Here is a 22481-nt window from a genome sequence, read left to right on the forward strand (position 1 = left end):
CATAAAACACATTGGGCCAAAAAAATTCTAAACAATGTCAATTTTCAGTATTTTGTTTGAAATGCATAAATTAAACGTGAGCGTGCAAAATTTTACATGGTATAAGAGCATATTTTTACTCTCGCGCGAGGGCGAGTGTTTTAAAAGTAATGTACATAGACATAAGCTAATAAGGATATAAATGAAAGCGGAGTAACTCAAATGCCTACGACCATACCATGTTGAATGCAACGGTTCTCGTCCGATCACCGAAGTTAAGCAACATTGGGCCTGGTTAGTACTTGGATGGGAGACCGCCTGGGAACACCAGGTAATGTAGGCTTTTATTTAAAGCAAAAGTAATTCTTTTACTTTTATGCGCTAAGAGTTATTGCTGTTTAAATTTCGGTGATGTCAAAAAGTTAAGCCTAATCGAGCGTGGTGCAAAAATTTTCAATGGGTCAAATTTTGGCCAAAACAAAGGAAAACCGAAAAATTTCTTTTGCAGTATCAATTTTGTGTACAATCAGCTGCTGATAGGTCAAAAATAATGGAGATAACTTTTGGGGTCTTTGAGTTATAGCCTTTTGAATTTCGGTGATGTCAAAAAAATAAGCCCAATCGAGCCTGGTGAACTGCGCGAACGGCCATAACTTGCCCAAAAATTTTAAAATTTCCAAATTTTATTATTTGGATCACAAGATCATAGTCAAATCTTGGGGGACTGAGAAAATGAACATATTTCGTCGGTCCAACACAAAGTTATAAGCTTTTGAAATCTCGGTGATACCAAAAAGTTAAGCCTAATCGAGCGTGGTGCAAAAAATGAAATTTTCAAAATTTTTTGTTTTTTTTTTTCGTTCAAAGTTCATTTTTTCATCTCGTTTCATAAATTTGAGCTCAGGACAATTCCAACGAGCCCAAAACGACGTTTGTAGCTCAAGTGTACGTGGAGTAATCATCAGTTGAAAATTTGGGGGGACCCGAATTTCGGCCATTTTGGACGAAAATCGGCCCAAAAGCTAACTTGTTAGTGCAGTTTTTTTTCTTGCATTTTTCAAGAGAATTGGGCTGCCCTCCGCTGTCGCAGAGTGCATTCAAAGAAAACTTATCAAATAGATTTGAATACTTACCTATTTAATAAGTTTATCACAACAATTAGGCTAAAAGCAACTAACAGTATCCTGGCTGGTATTCAATCATATGCCACTTACAGTGGATGTGCGGCTATCATGCCACAGGTGGTCATTCAAGGCACCTTGTACACGCTCCATAGGTTTTGACCAGCTGATTTGGCCATAAAATACATTGGGCCAAAAAAATTCCAAACAATGTCAATTTTCAGTATTTTGTTTGAAATGCATAAATTAAACGTGAGCGTGCAAAATTTTACATGGTATAAGAGCATATTTTTACTCTCGCGCGAGGGCGAGTGTTTTAAAAGTAATGTACATAGACATAAGCTAGTAAGGATATAAATGAAAGCGGAGTAACTCAAATGCCTACGACCATACCATGTTGAATGCAACGGTTCTCGTCCGATCACCGAGATTAAGCAACATTGGGCCTGGTTAGTACTTGGATGGGAGACCGCCTGGGAACACCAGGTGTTGTAGGCTTTTATTTAAAGCAAAACTAATTCTTTTACTTTTATGCGCTAAGAGTTATTGCCGTTTAAAGTTCGGTGATGTCAAAAAGTTAAGCCTAATCGAGCGTGGTGCAAAAAATTTCAATGGGTCAAATTTTGGCCAAAACAAAAGAAAACCGAAAAATTTCTTTTGCAGTATCAATTTTGTGTACAATCAGCTGCTGATAGGTCAAAAATAATGGAGATAACTTTTGGGGTCTTTGAGTTATAGCCTTTTGAATTTCGGTGATGTCAAAAAAATAAGCCCAATCGAGCCTGGTGAATTGCGCGAACGGCCATAACTTGCCCAAAATTTTTAAAATTTCCAAATTTTATTATTTGGATCACAAGATCATAGTCAAATCTTGGGGGACTGAGAAATTGAACCAATTTCGTCGGTCCAACACAAAGTTATAAGCTTTTGAAATCTCGGTGATACCAAAAAGTTAAGCCTAATCGAGCGTGGTGCAAAAAATGAAATTTTCAAAATTTTTGTTTTTATTTTTTTTTCATTCAAAATTCATTTTTTTCATCTTGTTTCATAAATTTGAGCTCAGGAAAATTCCAACGAGCCCAAAGACACGTTTGTAGCTCAAGTGTACGTGGAGTAATCATCAGTTGAAAATTTGGGGGGACCCGAATTTCGGCCATTTTGGACGAAAATCGGCCTAAAAGCTAACTTTTAAGTTACTGCAATTTTTTTTCTTGCATTTTTCAAGAGAATTGGGCTGCCCTCCGCTGTCGCAGAGTGCATTCAAAGAAAACTTATCAAATAGATTTGAATACTTACCTATTTAATAAGTTTATCATAACAATTAGGCTAAAAGCAACTGGCTGGTATTCAATCATATGCCACTTACAGTGGATGTGCGGCTATCATGCCATAGATGGTCATTCAAGGCACCTTGTACACGCTCCATAGGTTTTGACCAGCTGATTTGGCCATAAAACACATTGGGCCAAAAAAATTCTAAACAATGTCAATTTTCAGTATTTTGTTTGAAATGCATAAATTAAACGTGAGCGTGCAAAATTTTACATGGTATAAGAGCATATTTTTACTCTCGCGCGAGGGCGAGTGTTTTAAAAGTAATGTACATAGACATAAGCTAGTAATGATATAAATGAAAGCGGAGTAACTCAAATGCCTACGACCATACCATGTTGAATGCACCGGTTCTCGTCCGATCACCGAAGTTAAGCAACATTGGGCCTGGTTAGTACTTGGATGGGAGACCGCCTGGGAACACCAGGTGTTGTAGGCTTTTATTTAAAGCAAAAGTAATTCTTTTACTTTTATGCGCTAAGAGTTATTGCTGTTTAAAGTTCGGTGATGTCAAAAAGTTAAGCCTAATCGAGCGTGGTGCAAAAATTTTCAATGGGTCAAATTTTGGCCAAAACAAAAGAAAACCGAAAAATTTCTTTTGCAGTATCAATTTTGTGTACAATCAGCTGCTGATAGGTCAAAAATAATGGAGATAACTTTTGGGGTCTTTGAGTTATAGCCTTTTGAATTTCGGTGATGTCAAAAAAATAAGCCCAATCGAGCCTGGTGAACTGCGCGAACGGCCATAACTTGCCCAAAAATTTTAAAATTTCCAAATTTTATTATTTGGATCACAAGATCATAGTCAAATCTTGGGGGACTGAGAAAATGAACATATTTCGTCGGTCCAACACAAAGTTATAAGCTTTTGAAATCTCGGTGATACCAAAAAGTTAAGCCTAATCGAGCGTGGTGCAAAAAATGAAATTTTCAAAATTTTTGTTTTTTTTTTTTCGTTCAAAGTTCATTTTTTCATCTTGTTTCATAAATTTGAGCTCAGGACAATTCCAACGAGCCCAAAACGACGTTTGTAGCTCAAGTGTACCAGGAGTAATCATCAGTTGAAACTTTGGGGGGACCCGAATTTCGGCCATTTTGGACGAAAATCGGCCTAAAAGCTAACTTTTACGTTAGTGCAATTTTTTTTCTTGCATTTTTCAAGAGAATTGGGCTGCCCTCCGCTGTCGCAGAGAGCATTCAAAGAAAACTTATCAAATAGATTTGAATACTTACCTATTTATTAAGTTTATCACAACAATTAGGCTAAAAGCAACTGACAGTATCCTGGCTGGTATTCAATCATATGCCACTTACAGTGGTTGTGCGGCTATCATGCCATAGATGGTCATTCAAGGCACCTTGTACACGCTCCATAGATTTTGACCAGCTGATTTGGCCATAAAACACATTGGGCCAAAAAAATTCCAAACAATGTCAATTTTCAGTATTTTGTTTGAAATGCATAAATTAAACGTGAGCGTGCAAAATTTTACATGGTATAAGAGCATATTTTTACTCTCGCGCGAGGGCGAGTGTTTTAAAAGTAATGTACATAGACATAAGCTAGTAAGGATATAAATGAAAGCGGAGTAACTCAAATGCCTACGACCATACCATGTTGAATGCAACGGTTCTCGTCCGATCACCGAGATTAAGCAACATTGGGCCTGGTTAGTACTTGGATGGGAGACCGCCTGGGAACACCAGGTGTTGTAGGCTTTTATTTAAAGCAAAAGTAATACTTTTACTTTTATGCGCTAAGAGTTATTGCTGTTTAAAGTTCGGTGATGTCAAAAAGTTAAGCCTAATCGAGCGTGGTGCAAAAAATTTCAATGGGTCAAATTTTGGCCAAAACAAAAGAAAACCGAAAAATTTCTTTTGCAGTATCAATTTTGTGTACAATCAGCTGCTGATAGGTCAAAAATAATGGAGATAACTTTTGGGGTCTTTGAGTTATAGCCTTTTGAATTTCGGTGATGTCAAAAAAATAAGCCCAATCGAGCCTGGTGAATTGCGCGAACGGCCATAACTTGCCCAAAAATTTTAAAATTTCCAAATTTTATTATTTGGATCACAAGATCGTAGTCAAATCTTGGGGGACTGAGAAAATGAACATATTTCGTCGGTCCAACACAAAGTTATAAGCTTTTGAAATCTCGGTGATACCAAAAAGTTAAGCCTAATCGAGCGTGGTGCAAAAAATGAAATTTTCAAAATTTTTGTTTTTTTTTCGTTCAAAGTTCATTTTTTCATCTTGTTTCATAAATTTGAGCTCAGGAAAATTCCAACGAGCCCAAAACGACGTTTGTAGCTCAAGTGTACGTGGAGTAATCATCAGTTGAAAATTTGGGGGGACCCGAATTTCGGCCATTTTGGACGAAAATCGGCCTAAAAGCTAACTTTTACGTTAATGCAATTTTTTTTCTTGCATTTTTCAAGAGAATTGGGCTGCCCTCCGCTGTCGCAGAGTGCATTCAAAGAAAACTTATCAAATAGATTTGAATACTTACCTATTTATTAAGTTTATCACAACAATTAGGCTAAAAGCAACTGACAGTATCCTGGCTGGTATTCAATCATATGCCACTTACAGTGGTTGTGCGGCTATCATGCCATAGATGGTCATTCAAGGCACCTTGTACACGCTCCATAGATTTTGACCAGCTGATTTGGCCATAAAACACATTGGGCCAAAAAAATTCCAAACAATGTCAATTTTCAGTATTTTGTTTGAATTGCATAAATTATAACGTGAGCGTGCAAAATTTTACATGGTATAAGAGCATATTTTTACTCTCGCGCGAGGGCGAGTGTTTTAAAAGTAATGTACATAGACATAAGCTAGTAAGGATATAAATGAAAGCGGAGTAACTCAAATGCCTACGACCATACCATGTTGAATGCACCGGTTCTCGTCCGATCACCGAAGTTAAGCAACATTGGGCCTGGTTAGTACTTGGATGGGAGACCGCCTGGGAACACCAGGTGTTGTAGGCTTTTATTTAAAGCAAAAGTAATTTTTTTACTTTTATGCGCTAAGAGTTATTGCTGTTTAAAGTTCGGTGATGTCAAAAAGTTAAGCCTAATCGAGCGTGGTGCAAAAATTTTCAATGGGTCAAATTTTGGCCAAAACAAAGGAAAACCGAAAAATTTCCTTTGCAGTATCAATTTTGTGTACAATCAGCTGCTGATAGGTCAAAAATAATGGAGATAACTTTTGGGGTCTTTGAGTTATAGCCTTTTGAATTTCGGTGATGTCAAAAAAATAAGCCCAATCGAGCCTGGTGAATTGCGCGAACGGCCATAACTTGCCCAAAAATTTTAAAATTTCCAAATTTTATTATTTGGATCACAAGATCATAGTCAAATCTTGGGGGACTGAGAAAATGAACCAATTTCGTCGGTCCAACACAAAGTTATAAGCTTTTGAAATCTCGGTGATACCAAAAAGTTAAGCCTAATCGAGCGTGGTGCAAAAAATGAAATTTTCAAAAATTTTGTTTTTTTTTTTCGTTCAAAGTTCATTTTTTTCATCTTGTTTCATAAATTTGAGCTCAGGACAATTCCAACGAACCCAAAACGACGTTTGTAGCTCAAGTGTACGTGGAGTAATCATCAGTTGAAAATTTGGGGGGACCCGAATTTCGGCCATTTTGGACGAAAATCGGCCTAAAAGCTAACTTTTAAGTTAGTGCAATTTTTTTTCTTGCATTTTTCAAGAGAATTGGGCTGCCCTCCGCTGTCGCAGAGTGCATTCAAAGAAAACTTATCAAATTTATTTGAATACTTACCTATTGAATAAGTTTATCACAACAATTAGGCTAAAAGCAACTGACAGTATCCTGGCTGGTATTCAATCATATGCCACTTACAGTGGATGTGCGGCTATCATGCCATAGATGGTCATTCAAGGCACCTTGTACACGCTCCATAGGTTTTGAACAGCTGATTTGGCCATAAAACACATTGGGCCAAAAAAATTCCAAACAATGTCAATTTTCAGTATAATGTTTGAAATGCATAAATTATAACGTGAGCGTGCAAAATTTTACATGGTATAAGAGCATATTTTTACTCTCGCGCGAGGGCGAGTGTTTTAAAAGTATTGTACATAGACATATGCTAGTAAGGATATAAATGAAAGCGGAGTAACTCAAATACCTACGACCATACCATGTTGAATGCACCGGTTCTCGTCCGATCACCGAAGTTAAGCAACATTGGGCCTGGTTAGTACTTGGATGGGAGACCGCCTGGGAACACCAGGTGTTGTAGGCTTTTATTTAAAGCAAAAGTAATTCTTTTACTTTTATGCGCTAAGAGTTATTGCTGTTTAAAGTTCGGTGATGTCAAAAAGTTAAGCCTAATCGAGCGTGGTGCAAAAATTTTCAATGGGTCAAATTTTGGCCAAAACAAAGGAAAACCGAAAAATTTCTTTTGCAGTATCAATTTTGTGTACAATCAGCTGCTGATAGGTCAAAAATAATGGAGATAACTTTTGGGGTCTTTGAGTTATAGTCTTTTGAAGTTCGGTGATGTCAAAAAAATAAGCCCAATCGAGCCTGGTGAACTGCGCGAACGGCCATAACTTGCCCAAAAATTTTAAAATATCCAATTTTTATTATTTGGATCACAAGATCATAATGAAATCTTGGGGGACTGAGAAAATGAACCAATTTCGTCGGTCCAACACAAAGTTATAAGCTTTTGAAATCTCGGTGATACCAAAAAGTTAAGCCTAATCGAGCGTGGTGCAAAAAATGAAATTTTCAAAAATTTTGTTTTTTTTTCGTTCAAAGTTCATTTTTTTCATCTTGTTTCATAAATTTGAGCTCAGGACAATTCCAACGAACCCAAAACGACGTTTGTAGCTCAAGTGTACGTGGAGTAATCATCAGTTGAAAATTTGGGGGGACCCGAATTTCGGCCATTTTGGACGAAAATCGGCCTAAAAGCTAACTTTTAAGTTAGTGCAATTTTTTTCTTGCATTTTTCAAGAAAATTGGGCTGCCCTCCGCTGTCGCAGAGTGCATTCAAAGAAAACTTATCAAATAGATTTGAATACTTACCTATTTATTAAGTTTATCACAACAATTAGGCTAAAAGCAACTGACAGTATCCTGGCTGGTATTCAATCATATGCCACTTACAGTGGTTGTGCGGCTATCATGCCATAGATGGTCATTCAAGGCACCTTGTACACGCTCCATAGATTTTGACCAGCTGATTTGGCCATAAAACACATTGGGCCAAAAAAATTCCAAACAATGTCAATTTTCAGTATTTTGTTTGAAATGCATAAATTATAACGTGAGCGTGCAAAAATTTACATGGTATAAGAGCATATTTTTACTCTCGCGCGAGGGCGAGTGTTTTAAAAGTAATGTACATAGACATAAGCTAGTAAGGCTATAAATGAAAGCGGAGTAACTCAAATGCCTACGACCATACCATGTTGAATGCACCGGTTCTCGTCCGATCACCGAAGTTAAGCAACATTGGGCCTGGTTAGTACTTGGATGGGAGACCGCCTGGGAACACCAGGTGTTGTAGGCTTTTATTTAAAGCAAAAATAATTTTTTTACTTTTATGCGCTAAGAGTTATTGCTGTTTAAAGTTCGGTGATGTCAAAAAGTTAAGCCTAATCGAGCGTGGTGCAAAAATTTTCAATGGGTCAAATTTTGGCCAAAACAAAGGAAAACCGAAAAATTTCTTTTGCAGTATCAATTTTGTGTACAATCAGCTGCTGATAGGTCAAAAATAATGGAGATAACTTTTGGGGTCTTTGAGTTATAGCCTTTTGAATTTCGGTGATGTCAAAAAAATAAGCCCAATCGAGCCTGGTGAATTGCGCGAACGGCCATAACTTGCCCAAAAATTTTAAAATTTCCAAATTTTATTATTTGGATCACAAGATCATAGTCAAATCTTGGGGGACTGAGAAAATGAACCAATTTCGTCGGTCCAACACAAAGTTATAAGCTTTTGAAATCTCGGTGATACCAAAAAGTTAAGCCTAATCGAGCGTGGTGCAAAAAATGAAATTTTCAAAAATTTTGTTTTTTTTTTCGTTCAAAGTTCATTTTTTTCATCTTGTTTCATAAATTTGAGCTCAGGACAATTCCAACGAACCCAAAACGACGTTTGTAGCTCAAGTGTACGTGGAGTAATCATCAGTTGAAAATTTGGGGGGACCCGAATTTCGGCCATTTTGGACGAAAATCGGCCTAAAAGCTAACTTTTAAGTTAGTGCAATTTTTTTCTTGCATTTTTCAAGAAAATTGGGCTGCCCTCCGCTGTCGCAGAGTGCATTCAAAGAAAACTTATCAAATAGATTTGAATACTTACCTATTTATTAAGTTTATCACAACAATTAGGCTAAAAGCAACTGACAGTATCCTGGCTGGTATTCAATCATATGCCACTTACAGTGGTTGTGCGGCTATCATGCCATAGATGGTCATTCAAGGCACCTTGTACACGCTCCATAGATTTTGACCAGCTGATTTGGCCATAAAACACATTGGGCCAAAAAAATTCCAAACAATGTCAATTTTCAGTATTTTGTTTGAAATGCATAAATTATAACGTGAGCGTGCAAAAATTTACATGGTATAAGAGCATATTTTTACTCTCGCGCGAGGGCGAGTGTTTTAAAAGTAATGTACATAGACATAAGCTAGTAAGGCTATAAATGAAAGCGGAGTAACTCAAATGCCTACGACCATACCATGTTGAATGCACCGGTTCTCGTCCGATCACCGAAGTTAAGCAACATTGGGCCTGGTTAGTACTTGGATGGGAGACCGCCTGGGAACACCAGGTGTTGTAGGCTTTTATTTAAAGCAAAAGTAATTCTTTTACTTTTATGCGCTAAGAGTTATTGCTGTTTAAAGTTCGGTGATGTCAAAAAGTTAAGCCTAATCGAGCGTGGTGCAAAAAATGAAATTTTCAAAAATTTTGTTTTTTTTTTCGTTCAAAGTTCATTTTTTTCATCTTGTTTCATAAATTTGAGCTCAGGACAATTCCAACGAACCCAAAACGACGTTTGTAGCTCAAGTGTACGTGGAGTAATCATCAGTTGAAAATTTGGGGGGACCCGAATTTCGGCCATTTTGGACGAAAATCGGCCTAAAAGCTAACTTTTAAGTTAGTGCAATTTTTTTTCTTACATTTTTCAAGAGAATTGGGCTGCCCTCCGCTGTCGCAGAGTGCATTCAAAGAAAACTTATCAAATAGATTTGAATACTTACCTATTGAATAAGTTTATCACAACAATTAGGCTAAAAGCAACTGACAGTATCCTGGCTGGTATTCAATCATATGCCACTTACAGTGGATGTGCGGCTATCATGCCATAGATGGTCATTCAAGGCACCTTGTACACGCTGTATAGGTTTTGACCAGCTGATTTGGCCATAAAACACATTGGGCCAAAAAAATTCCAAACAATGTCAATTTTCAGTATAATGTTTGAAATGCATAAATTATAACGTGAGCGTGCAAAATTTTACATGGTATAAGAGCATATTTTTACTCTCGCGCGAGGGCGAGTGTTTTAAAAGTAATGTACATAGACATAAGCTAGTAAGGATATAAATGAAAGCGGAGTAACTCAAATACCTACGACCATACCATGTTGAATGCACCGGTTCTCGTCCGATCACCGAAGTTAAGCAACATTGGGCCTGGTTAGTACTTGGATGGGAGACCGCCTGGGAACACCAGGTGTTGTAGGCTTTTATTTAAAGCAAAAGTAATTCTTTTACTTTTATGCGCTAAGAGTTATTGGTGTTTAAAGTTCGGTGATGTCAAAAAGTTAAGCCTAATCGAGCGTGGTGCAAAAATTTTCAATGGGTCAAATTTTGGCCAAAACAAAAGAAAACCGAAAAATTTCTTTTGCAGTATCAATTTTGTGTACAATCAGCTGCTGATAGGTCAAAAATAATGGAGATAACTTTTGGGGTCTTTGAGTTATAGCCTTTTGAATTTCGGTGATGTCAAAAAAATAAGCCCAATCGAGCCTGGTGAACTGCGCGAACGGCCATAACTTGCCCAAAAATTTTAAAATATCCAATTTTTATTATTTGGATCACAAGATCATAGTGAAATCTTGGGGGACTGAAAAAATGAACCAATTTCGTCGGTCCAACACAAAGTTATAAGCTTTTCAAATCTCGGTGATACCAAAAAGTTAAGCCTAATCGAGCGTGGTGCAAAAAATGAAATTTTCAAAATTTTTGTTTTTTTTTTTTCGTTCAAAGTTCAATTTTTTCATCTTGTTTAATAAATTTGAGCTCAGGACAATTCCAAGGACCCCAAAACGACGTTTGTAGCTCAAGTGTACGTGGAGTAATCATCAGTTGAAAATTTGGGGGTGACCCCAAATTTCGGCCATTTTGGACGAAAATCGGCCTAAAAGCTACTTTTTAAGTTAGTGCAATTTCTTTTCTTGCATTTTTCAAGAGAATTGGGCTGCCCTCCGCTGTCGCAGAGTGCATTCAAAGAAAACTTATCAAATATATTTGAATACTTACCTATTGAATAAGATTATCACAACAATTAGGCTAAAAGCAAATGACAGTATCCTGGCTGGTATTCAATCATATGCCACTTACAGTGGATGTGCGGCTATCATGCCATAGATGGTCATTCAAGCCACCTTGTACACGCTCCATAGGTTTTGACCAGCTGATTTGGCCATAAAACACATTGGGCCAAAAAAATTCCAAACAAGGTCAATTTTCAGTATTTTGTTTGAAATGCATAAATTATAACGTGAGCGTGCAAAATTTTACATGGTATAAGAGCATATTTTTACTCTCGCGCGAGGGCGAGTGTTTTAAAAGTAATGTACATAGACATAAGCTAGTAAGGATATAAATGAAAGCGGAGTAACTCAAATGCCTACGATCATACAATGTTGAATGCACCGGTTCTCGTCCGATCACCGAAGTTAAGCAACATTGGGCCTGGTTACTACTTGGATGGGAGACCGCCTGGGAACACCAGGTGTTGTAGGCTTTTATTTAAAGCAAAAGTAATTCTTTTACTTTTATGCGCTAAGAGTTATTGCTGTTTAAAGTTCGGTGATGTCAAAAAGTTAAGCCTAATCGAGCGTGGTGCAAAAATTTTCAATGGGTCAAATTTTGGCCAAAACAAAAGAAAACTGAAAAACTGCTTTTGCAGTATCAATTTTGTGTACAATCAGCTGCTGATAGGTCAAAAATAATGGAGATAACTTTTGGGGTCTTTGAGTTATAGCCTTTTGAATTTCGGTGATGTCAAAAAAATAAGCCCAATCGAGCCTGGTGAATTGCGCGAACGGCAATAACTTGCCCAAAAATTTTAAAATTTCCAAATTTTTTTATTTGGATCACAAGATCATAGTGAAATCTTGGGGGACTGAGAAAATGAACCAGTTTCGTCGGTCCAACACAAAGTTATAAGCTTTTGAAATCTCGGTGATACCAAAAAGTTAAGCCTAATCGAGCGTGGTGCAAAAAATGAAATTTTCAAAATTTTTGTTTTTTTTTCAATCAAAGTTCATTTTTTTCATCTCGTTTCATAAATTTGAGCTCAGGACTATTCCAACGAGCCCAAAAAGACGTCTGTAGCTCAAGTGTACGTGGAGTAATCATCAGTTGAAAATTTGGGGGGGCCCGAATTTCGGCCATTTTGGACGAAAATCGGCCTAAAAGCTAACTTTTAAGTTAGTGCAATTTCTTTTCTTGCATTTTTCAAGAGAATTGGGCTGCCCTCCGCTGTCGCAGAGTGCATTCAAAGAAAACTTATTAAATAGATTTGAATACTTACCTATTGAATAAGTTTATCACAACAATTAGGCTAAAAGCAACTGACAGTATCCTGGCTGGTATTCAATCATATGCCACTTACAGTGGATGTGCGGCTATCATGCCATAGATGGTCATTCAAGGCACCTTGTACACGCTCCATAGGTTTTGACCAGCTGATTTGGCCATAAAACACATTGGGCCAAAAAAATTCCAAACAATGTCAATTTTCAGTATTTTGTTTGAAATGCATAAATTATAACGTAAGCGTGCAAAATTTTACATGGTATAAGAGCATATTTTTACTCTCGCGCGAGGGCGAGTGTTTTAAAAGTAATGTACATAGACATAAGCTAGTAAGGATATAAATGAAAGCGGAGTAACTCAAATACCTACGACCATACCATGTTGAATGCACCGGTTCTCGTCCGATCACCGAAGTTAAGCAACATTGGGCCTGGTTAGTACTTGGATGGGAGACCGCCTGGGAACACCAGGTGTTGTAGGCTTTTATTTAAAGCAAAAGTATTTCTTTTACTTTTATGCGCTAAGAGTTATTGCTGTTTAAATTTCGGTGATGTCAAAAAGTTAAGCCTAATCGAGCGTGGTGCAAAAATTTTCAATGGGTCAAATTTTGGCCAAAACAAAAGAAAACCGAAAAATTTCTTTTGCAGTATCAATTTTGTGTACAATCAGCTGCTGATAGGTCGAAAATAATGGAGATAACTTTTGGGGTCTTTGAGTTATAGCCTTTTGAATTTCGGTGATGTCAAAAAAATAAGCCCAATCGAGCCTGGTGAATTGCGCGAACGGCCATAACTTGCCCAAAAATTTTAAAATTTCCAATTTTTATTAATTGGATCACAAGATCATAGTGCAATCTTGGGGGACTGAGAAAATGAACCAATTTCGTCGGTCCAACACAAAGTTATAAGCTTTTGAAAAATCATGGATACCAAAAAGTTAAGCCTAATCGAGCGTGGTGCAAAAAATGAAGTTTTCAAAATTTTTGTTTTTTTTTTCGCTCAAAGTTCATTTTTTTCATCTTGTTTCATAAATTTGAGCTCAGGAAAATTCCAACGAGCCCAAAACGACGTTTGTAGCTCAAGTCTACGTGGAGTAATCATCAGTTGAAAATTTGGGGGGACCCGAATTTCGGCCATTTTGGACGAAAATCGGCCTAAAAGCTAACTTTTAAATTAGTGCAATTTTTTTTCTTGCATTTTTCAAGAGAATTGGGCTGCCCTCCGCTGTCGCAGAGTGCATTCAAAGAAAACTTATCAAATAGATTTGAATACTTACCTATTGAATAAGTTTATCACAACAGTTAGGCTAAAAGCAACTGACAGTATCCTGGCTGGTATTCAATCATATGCCACTTACAGTGGATGTGCGGCTATCATGCCATAGATGGTCATTCAAGGCACCTTGTACACGCTCCATAGGTTTTGACCAGCTGATTTGGCCATAAAACACATTGGGCCAAAAAAAATCCAAACAATGTCAATTTTCAGTATTTTGTTTGAAATGCATAAATTATAACGTGAGCGTGCAAAATTTTACATGGTATAAGAGCATATTTTTACTCTCGCGCGAGGGCGAGTGTTTTAAAAGTAATGTACATAGACATAAGCTAGTAAGGATATAAATGAAAGCGGAGTAACTCAAATGCCTACGACCATACCATGTTGAATGCACCGGTTCTCGTCCGATCACCGAAGTTAAGCAACATTGGGCCTGGTTAGTACTTGGATGGGAGACCGCCTGGGAACACCAGGTGTTGTAGGCTTTTATTTAAAGCAAAAGTAATTATTTTACTTTTATGCGCTAAGAGTTATTGCTGTTTAAATTTCGGTGATGTCAAAAAAATAAGCCCAATCGAGCCTGGTGAATTGCGCGAACGGCCATAACTTGCCCAAAAATTTTAAAATTTCCAAATTTTATTATTTGGATCACAAGATCATAGTCAAATCTTGGAGGAGTGAGAAAATGAACCAATTTCGTCGGTCCAACACAAAGTTATAAGCTTTTGAAATCTCGGTGATACCAAAAAGTTAAGCCTAATCGAGCGTGGTGCAAAAAATGAAATTTTCAAAATTTTTGTTTTTTTTTCGTTCAAAGTTCATTTTTTTCATCTTGTTTCATAAATTTGAGCTCAGGAAAATTCCAACGAGCACAAAACGACGTTTGTAGCTCAAATGTACGTGGAGTAATCATCAGTTGAAAATTTTGGGGGGAACCGAATTTCGGCCATTTTGGACGAAAACCGGCCTAAAAGCTAACTTTTCAGTTAGTGCAATTTTTTTTCTTGCATTTTTCAAGAGAATTGGGCTGCCTTCCGCTGTCGCAGAGTGCATTCAAAGAAAACTTATCAAATAGATTTGAATACTTACCTATTTAATAAGTTTATCACAACAATTAGGCTAAAAGCAACTGACAGTATCCTGGCTGGTATTCAATCATATGCCACTTACAGTGGATGTGCGGCTATCATGCCATAGATGGTCATTCAAGACACCTTGTACACGCTCCATAGGTTTTGACCAGCTGATTTGGCCATAAAACACATTGGGCCAAAAAAATTCCAAACAATGTCAATTTTCAGTATTTTGTTTGAAATGCATAAATTATAACGCGAGCGTGCAAAATTTTACATGGTATAAGAGCATATTTTTACTCTCGCGCGAGGGCGATTTTTTTAAAAGTAATGTACATAGACATAAGCTAGTAAGGATATAAATGAAAGCGGAGTAACTCAAATGCCTACGACCATACCATGTTGAATGCACCGGTTCTCGTCCGATCACCGAAGTTAAGCAACATTGGGCCTGGTTAGTACTTGGATGGGAGACCGCCTGGGAACACCAGGTGTTGTAGGCTTTTAGGTAAAGCAAAAGTAATTCTTTTACTTTTATGCGCTAAGAGTTATTGCTGTTTAAATTTCGGTGATGTCAAAAAAATAAGCCCAATCGAGCCTGGTGAATTGCGCGAACGGCCATAACTCGCCCAAAAATTTTAAAATTTCCAAATTTTTTTATTTGGATCACAAGATCATAGTCAAATCTTGGGGGACTGAGAAAATGAACCAATTTCGTCGGTCCAACACAAAGTTATAAGCTTTTGAAATCTCGGTGATACCAAAAAGTTAAGCCTAATCGAGCGTGGTGCAAAAAATGAAATTTTCAAAATTTTTGTTTTTTTATTTTCGTTCAAAGTTCATTTTTTTCATCTTGTTTCATAAATTTGAGCTCAGGAAAATTCCAACGAGCCCAAATCGACATTTGTAGCTCAAGTGTACGTGGAGTAATCATCAGTTGAAAATTTGGGGGGACCCGAATTTCGGCCATTTTGGACGAAAATCGGCCTAAAAGCTAACTTTTAAGTTAGTGCAATTTTTTTTCTTGCATTTTTCAAGAGAGCTGGGCTGCCCTCCGCTGTCGCAGAGTGCATTCAAAGAAAACTTATCAAATAGATTTGAATACTTACCTATTTAATAAGTTTATCACAACAATTAGGCTTTCAAATAATTTATTAACGATTGTAATTACAAATTACAAAAAAGGAAAGCAATTAGTTACACATATTTAGTTACAGTTAGCAGAAAAAAAAATACGACATCAAATGTAATATAATACACCATGAAGATAATCATTTTATGGAATGGAACCGAGTTTTTTGAGATATTCAGATGTATCTTGACACCATGATGATATCAGCTTAGCTACAATGTATTTCATGCCTATTACATTTTCTTCAACAAGCAGATCTTTTATTGAATTGAAATTAAGTTTTTCTTTAAAAGTAGAGCAGTTTTCAAAAGCGAAAAACAAATGTTGCATGCTTTCGAACTCTCTTTCACAAGAGTAACAAAGGGGGTGGTCCACCAAATTTTTAATCCATTTCCTGGGCTTATCCAGATAACTATTTAAGAAAAATAATTAGAGAATGTTTTTATCTAGAGGGGTGAACTTTTTATGTTTCCATATTTTGGTTAAGAATTGAAAAATCAAAGATTTGTCTGATAGATTAAGATCCGGGTAGAAATTCGCAACTTTTCTAGCTATAACCTTCGTTTTATAATTTGGAAGCATCAACTCTGCATAAAGACTAGATATGTTCATCTTCATAGGATTAATTACTTTTCCATTTTGAACTAGCTGAAAACTATCTCGAGCAAACTCGAGAATGAAAATGTTTTTTTTTAATTAAGAAATTTTTGAAGGATCTGAAAATCTTAGATTTTTTGAAGTAGATCACTTATTTGTTGCTACCCAAGGTATTAAGTAGGGATAACATGTCAAAAATTTTTGCAGCCGCAATATAAAAATTTAAATTTTTGAAGCCTGTGCCTCCATTATTGAATGGAAGGTATAAGATCTGCTTGTTGATTGAATGTTTTCCTCCAAGCCATACACTGTTAATCAATTTCATTTCTAGCCTATCAATGAAAGTTTTTGTCAACTCCAAGTGCCTCATCACATATACGAGTCTTGAGGTCACAAAAGTCTCAATATTCAGGCTTCGCGCCCAGAGAGTCATACATTTTAAGCTGAATTTAGCTGAATTATTAATCGTATCTTCCAATATCTTGGTTTTAATTTTCAATGAATCATTCAAGCTTAAGCGTATGCCTAATAATTTAAGCGATGATACTTTCTTCAACTGTTTAGGCACGAAACCTAAACTCAGAACTTTGGTTTTATCTACATTTATAGCAAGTTTTGATACCAAATTGAACTTATTGATTTCATCGAGTAAATTTCCGATACAAGCGCGTTTAATGAAAACACTAATATCATCGGCGTAGGCCACAATTTTAAGTGCTTGGTTGGATTTGATAGATTTATTATAGCGTATGGCTTGGAGTAAAGGTTCCATTCCTAAAATGAACAAAAGCGCCGAAAGAGGGCATCCTTGTTTAATCCCATTGTCGACTCTAATTGATCGTGATAGGTAGCCACCTATTTCTATCATCGCTTTGGTATCAGTATATATGATGGATATCAAAGAAGTTATGATTTCTGGACAGCCTATGGCTGTTAAAACGTTCAAAATGTAATCACGGTCCATACGGTCAAAAGCCTTACTGAAATCGATGGCTACCACACAATTAGATTTTCCGAGTTTTTCTTGAGCTAATCTAGCCCTAATTATGGCTGTATGAATACTGCGCTTTGGCAAATAAGCAAGTTGATGTTTGCATATTAGATTATTTAAAGGGTCTCTTAAACGAGATGCCAGAACATGGGAAAGAATTTTGAGATCAGTGTTAAGGAGGCTTATTGGTCGGATTTCGTCCACATTTAAACTGTTTTCAATTTTTGGGATGAGTTTTATTATTGAAATGAGAAACGACCTAGGTGCCGCTTTATTGTAGCACATCGAGTTAAATAATTCAGCGAGCAATGGAGCGAAAAAGTTTGAGTGGCTTTTATACAAGTCTGAAGTAAGACCATCAGATCCAGGTGCGCTATTTTTATTTAATTTATTTATAGCTTGCTTCACTTCCTCTTCACCTATTGGCGAATTATTAAACAATTTGGTAATTTTCTTTATTCGTTTTGAATTCCGCAGCTTAAAAGCATTCAAAAGCTCCTCCCTAGTTGCGTAGTTGGCGTCAGCAACCGTTTTTTTATAGTAAATATTGGAGTAAAAGCTCGAGAATTCGTTCAAAATTTCATCAATGTCATTGGAAATTTCATCACTTTTCAGCTTTATTTGCTTAATACTTTTATTAACTTTGAAGTAACTTAGCAGTGATTTAAGCGCAACTGAATCACCATGGTTGAGGTCCAAATAAAATCCACGAATGGACTTAAATTTGGTCCTCAAGTCCATCTGATCTCGGAGAGAAGAGTAAGGACAGTTGGCCTGTCTAGAGGCCAACTGTGGCTGTCTGGTTGTCTCTGAATTCATGGAATGTATATCTGCAGGCGTACTACTTTGTATGTAGGGGGCGATATCTTTATTCAATTGTCTATGGCCATTAATGCATAAAAAACGCAACCAGTCACGAAGTCTGGCTTTAAATTTGTCGTATGTCCCTGATAATGGCAGTTTCAGAGACTCATCAGACAGCCCCTGGAGTGTTTCTACCAGTTCTGAAGGCTTATTGTGCTCTCTAACTACGTTATAATTCAATTTCCAGTAACTTTGGCCATTTACATGCATAAAATCTTGAAAATTTGAAAAACATGCATGTAATGCATTATGGTCGCTATAATTTGTGTATAATGTAGCCAAGGTCGTTATTTCGTCAATTTTATTGCTAAAAATGTAGTCTAGACGCGATTCGGATTTTGATTTTTGGTCAAAATGGGTGGGATACACTTTGTTCCAGACCTTGAAAAGGTCAAAGCATCCAATTGATTCGAAAATGTTGCAAATTATGTGATATCTTTTGACCCGCCGGTCACTACGATGTAATGCAAGATTGCATAATTCAGACCTGATCGGCAGTTAAAATCACCCCCAACCAAAATCAATGTATCTCTACGTTGCTCGGCTAATTTGTTAGCTAGGCCAGTAAGGACTGAGTAGTCCTTGCTGAGGGGATTGATATATATAGAGCAGTAAATGCTGCCAGATTCTGACTCTTTCAGGGAAATGATAAAAGTAAACCTCCTGACTTATTTTGGCTGCATGGCTGGATTAGATAATTCAATTTATAGCTGGTCAAAATGGCCTTATGCTTTGAGCTTAATACATACAATTTTGTTTCTTGTAACGCTATAACGTAGTCATGATGTAATTTCCCCCCATGTTTTGGCTTATTCTGGTCAACCAGGATGCCTAGAAGTTTGAGGTGATTACCTAGACCTCTACAGTTTAATGTATAAAAGCACGTCATGACTAGATTATAAGTCTGTTGGAAATAATTTTGCATGCGAATTTGAATAGTTAAAGATAGCCGGTTTCATAATGTTATTCGGGGTTCTATGAGTGAAGACCTGATGGGGTTTTATAACACCACCACCAAACTCAACGTATCTCCTCGTTGCCTATCATGCTTTCTAGCTAGGGCAGTAAGGACTGAAAAGTCCTTACTGTGGGGATTGATGCAAATAGAGCAGTATATATCGCCAGGTTCTGACTTTGTCAAAGCCGAAACTTTTCGGATTTGGTAAAATCTTTGAAAATTCCAGTTTTCGGTTGAGAAAAAGTTCAAAATTTTTAACTTACACTGTTTGCATGTTTGGAATGAATTATACAGTTTAAAACTGATCAAGATGGCGTTTTCTTTTAAGCTTAATACATACAGTTTTGATTCTGGAAATGCTATAACGTAGTCATGTCGTACTTTTCTTTCAAAATTTGGCTTGCTGAGGTCAATATAGATGCAATTCATACTGACGTGGTCCTTATAACCTCTAGGACGTTCTGAAAACAGGCACGTCTTGACTAAGTTATAAGTTTTTCCTATGCAAATCGCATGCAAAGTTACTAATTTCGTCTTAGCCGTTATTACGCTGTAAGTCAAGGTTAAATGTATCAGTAAGTGATGTCTTGCATTACCCATCCCCAAGAAAACTTTCTCGTCTCTCCGGTGTCCAGTCAAACAATTGACTAGACCACCAAGGTCTGAAAAGGCTTTGCTGAGGAGATTGACATACCTCTTGCAGCAAACGTTGCATGATACAAAAATTTTAAAGGTCAAAGCATTTTGACTTTCAAAAAATGTGTTAAAATTCCAATTAAGGGTAAAAAATGTAGACAATAGTACTGAACTATGCAAACTGCCTGTCTGGAGTTTAAAGCTCAGACCTCTATTAACGAAAAAGACTGTTTTTTCAGAGGTTAGATCGTCAAGTTTTTTAAATTTTAGACCTAAAATGTAGTGTTTATGCGACGTTTTCCCACGTTCTGGCTTTCTTTTTGGAACAAGGATGCCTGGTGGTTTCAGCTTCTCAGTGAAACCGCTGCTCTTTAGAAATTTAAAGCACAACATTATGAAAAAGTTTATGTATGAGAAGTTTTTAGACTCGATACCTGTTGTTCTCTTTTTTGCAGTTTTGATGGAGTCTGCTTCTCCGCGTCTGGGCTGATGTGTCGTCTCTGTGATTTCTGGCGGCTGAACGCCCCACTCCTTCTGAGGCTACTGCACGCCTTCATCACATGTCAGTCCTCCTCATCCATTCGGCCCTCAGAGGCCGGAGTCTCATCAGGAGAATTGCTTGTGGCCAAATCAGATGTCGTCTGGTTGACCTCTGGTGGTTGTTGCCTCCTGATCCGACACCAGGAATCATCATGACCAATATAAGGCTTTTTATCTTCCTTGCATAGACTGCAGGAATGAATTGACGGGACATGCGCGTTGAAGGGTAGATCGAGCCATTTGAATGGCCGAGTTTTGACAGCGTTGAACGACCACTGCCTCTGGTCAGTTTCAGCGCTCTCAATGGGGATTCTGATAATGGTCGAAGCTTTACCGTTGAAGAAGCTCCCCTGTCCACACTTCTCGCGTTGACACGTAACTTCTCCCTCCACATGAACTGTTGGGGGGAGCTGCAGGGCTTCGAGGACTGCCTCATCGTCACAAAGCCCGGGCACCTGGTTCATGCGTAGCATGGCCGTCTTTGGAAACCCGGTTGGATCGTATCTCCAGAAGTGGTCACCCGTTGGGAAGATAGTTTTGTCAAGGAGCTGCAGTCCTTCTGTCATGATGGTCAGGTCGTCCTCCGCCTCAGTTGGCGCGATAACGATTAAAGAATGTAATCTTTTTTCTTTGACAGTAGAGAAAGCTTTGGAGATGGTAATTTGATCTCGATGATGGGGTTTAAAGGAGGACAAGATGTCAACAATGGTTTTTTTTGAGGCAGCTTCGAAACTAGCATTAGACTTGAAATGTTCTTTTGTAAAGGGAGGAATGATGGTCATTTTTAAGAATGAAGTGACTTTAATATGAGGTCTTGCAATGCCCTCAGCGAGAACTTCAGAGAAAGAAGGCGACTGGCTATCAGCCATGTCCAAAAGTAAGTATTGCGTGGAAAACAATGCAAATTTATCTTCAGTTTAATCTCGGTAACAAAAGAAAAGGTAATTTTGATATAATCAAGAGCCAAATTATCACAACAATTAGGCTAAAAGCAACTGACAGTATCCTGGCTGGTATTCAATCATATGCCACTTACAGTGGATGTGCGGCTATCATGCCATAGATGGTCATTCAAGGCACCTTGTACACGCTCCATAGGTTTTGACCAGCTGATTTGGCCATAAAACACATTGGGCCAAAAAAATTCCAAACAATGTCAATTTTCAGTATTTTGTTTGAAATGCATAAATTATAACGTGAGCGTGCAAAATTTTACATGGTATAAGAGCATATTTTTACTCTCGCGCGAGGGCGAGTGTTTTAAAAGTAATGTACATAGACATAAGCTAGTAAGGATATGAATGAAAACGGAGTAACTCAAATGCCTACGACCATACCATGTTGAATGCACCGGTTCTCGTCCGATCACCGAAGTTAAGCAACATTGGGCCTGGTTAGTACTTGGATGGGAGACCGCCTGGGAACACCAGGTGTTGTAGGCTTTTTTTTAAAGCAAAAGTAATTCTTTTACTTTTATGCGCTAAGAGTTATTGCTGTTTAAATTTCGGTGATGTCAAAAAAATAAGCCCAATCGAGCCTGGTGAATTGCGCGAACGGCCATAACTTGCCCAAAAATTTTAAAATTCCCAAATTTTATTATTTGGATCACAAGATCATAGTCAAATCTTGGGGGACTGAGAAAATGAACCAATTTCGTCGGTCCAACACAAAGTTATAAGCTTTTGAAATCTCGGTGATACCAAAAAGTTAAGCCTAATCGAGCGTGGTGCAAAAAATGAAATTTTCAAAATTTTTGTTTTTTTATTTTCGTTCAAAGTTCATTTTTTTCATCTTGTTTCATAAATTTGAGCTCAGGACAATTCCAACTAGCCCAAAACGACGTTTGTAGCTCAAGTGTACGTGGAGTAATCATCAGTTGAAAATTTGGGGGGACCCGAATTTCGGCCATTTTGGACGAAAATCGGCCTAAAAGCTAACTTTTAAGTTAGTGCAATTTTTTTTCTTGCATTTTTCAAGAGAGTTGGGCCGCCCTCCGCTGTTGCAGAGTGCATTCAAAGAAAACTTATCAAAAAGATTTGAATACTTACCTATTTAATAAGTTTATCACAACAATTAGGCTAAAAGCAACTGACAGTATCCTGGCTGGTATTCAATCATATGCCACTTACAGTGGATGTGCGGCTATCATGCCATAGATGG

General features: G+C 37.4%; 14 non-coding genes across 14 annotated transcripts; all 14 read left to right on the forward strand.

Annotated features, from left to right (window-relative positions):
* Positions 1-203: 203 nt before the first annotated feature.
* LOC134849222 (5S ribosomal RNA) lies at positions 204-322 on the forward strand. The gene has a single exon (XR_010163259.1). It is a non-coding gene; the product is annotated as a 5S ribosomal RNA (ribosomal RNA).
* A 1157-nt stretch (positions 323-1479) lies between these two features.
* LOC134849252 (5S ribosomal RNA) lies at positions 1480-1598 on the forward strand. The gene has a single exon (XR_010163287.1). It is a non-coding gene; the product is annotated as a 5S ribosomal RNA (ribosomal RNA).
* Positions 1599-2752: 1154 nt separating this feature from the next.
* LOC134849967 (5S ribosomal RNA) lies at positions 2753-2871 on the forward strand. The gene has a single exon (XR_010163949.1). It is a non-coding gene; the product is annotated as a 5S ribosomal RNA (ribosomal RNA).
* Positions 2872-4032: 1161 nt separating this feature from the next.
* On the forward strand, positions 4033-4151 carry LOC134849254 (5S ribosomal RNA). Its single transcript, XR_010163289.1, has one exon. It is a non-coding gene; the product is annotated as a 5S ribosomal RNA (ribosomal RNA).
* Positions 4152-5310: 1159 nt separating this feature from the next.
* Positions 5311-5429, forward strand: LOC134849968 (5S ribosomal RNA). The gene has a single exon (XR_010163950.1). It is a non-coding gene; the product is annotated as a 5S ribosomal RNA (ribosomal RNA).
* Positions 5430-6591: 1162 nt separating this feature from the next.
* On the forward strand, positions 6592-6710 carry LOC134848975 (5S ribosomal RNA). Its single transcript, XR_010163022.1, has one exon. It is a non-coding gene; the product is annotated as a 5S ribosomal RNA (ribosomal RNA).
* Positions 6711-7869: 1159 nt separating this feature from the next.
* On the forward strand, positions 7870-7988 carry LOC134849970 (5S ribosomal RNA). Its single transcript, XR_010163952.1, has one exon. It is a non-coding gene; the product is annotated as a 5S ribosomal RNA (ribosomal RNA).
* A 1160-nt stretch (positions 7989-9148) lies between these two features.
* LOC134849971 (5S ribosomal RNA) lies at positions 9149-9267 on the forward strand. Its single transcript, XR_010163953.1, has one exon. It is a non-coding gene; the product is annotated as a 5S ribosomal RNA (ribosomal RNA).
* Positions 9268-10053: 786 nt separating this feature from the next.
* LOC134848976 (5S ribosomal RNA) lies at positions 10054-10172 on the forward strand. The gene has a single exon (XR_010163023.1). It is a non-coding gene; the product is annotated as a 5S ribosomal RNA (ribosomal RNA).
* A 1165-nt stretch (positions 10173-11337) lies between these two features.
* On the forward strand, positions 11338-11456 carry LOC134849225 (5S ribosomal RNA). Its single transcript, XR_010163262.1, has one exon. It is a non-coding gene; the product is annotated as a 5S ribosomal RNA (ribosomal RNA).
* Positions 11457-12616: 1160 nt separating this feature from the next.
* On the forward strand, positions 12617-12735 carry LOC134848977 (5S ribosomal RNA). The gene has a single exon (XR_010163024.1). It is a non-coding gene; the product is annotated as a 5S ribosomal RNA (ribosomal RNA).
* A 1161-nt stretch (positions 12736-13896) lies between these two features.
* LOC134849972 (5S ribosomal RNA) lies at positions 13897-14015 on the forward strand. Its single transcript, XR_010163954.1, has one exon. It is a non-coding gene; the product is annotated as a 5S ribosomal RNA (ribosomal RNA).
* Positions 14016-14987: 972 nt separating this feature from the next.
* On the forward strand, positions 14988-15106 carry LOC134849973 (5S ribosomal RNA). The gene has a single exon (XR_010163955.1). It is a non-coding gene; the product is annotated as a 5S ribosomal RNA (ribosomal RNA).
* Positions 15107-21644: 6538 nt separating this feature from the next.
* Positions 21645-21763, forward strand: LOC134849974 (5S ribosomal RNA). The gene has a single exon (XR_010163956.1). It is a non-coding gene; the product is annotated as a 5S ribosomal RNA (ribosomal RNA).
* Positions 21764-22481: the final 718 nt, after the last annotated feature.

Source organism: Symsagittifera roscoffensis, chromosome 6 (assembly GCF_963678635.1).
Source record: "Symsagittifera roscoffensis chromosome 6, txSymRosc1.1, whole genome shotgun sequence".
Classification (NCBI taxonomy): Eukaryota; Metazoa; Xenacoelomorpha; order Acoela; family Convolutidae; genus Symsagittifera; species Symsagittifera roscoffensis.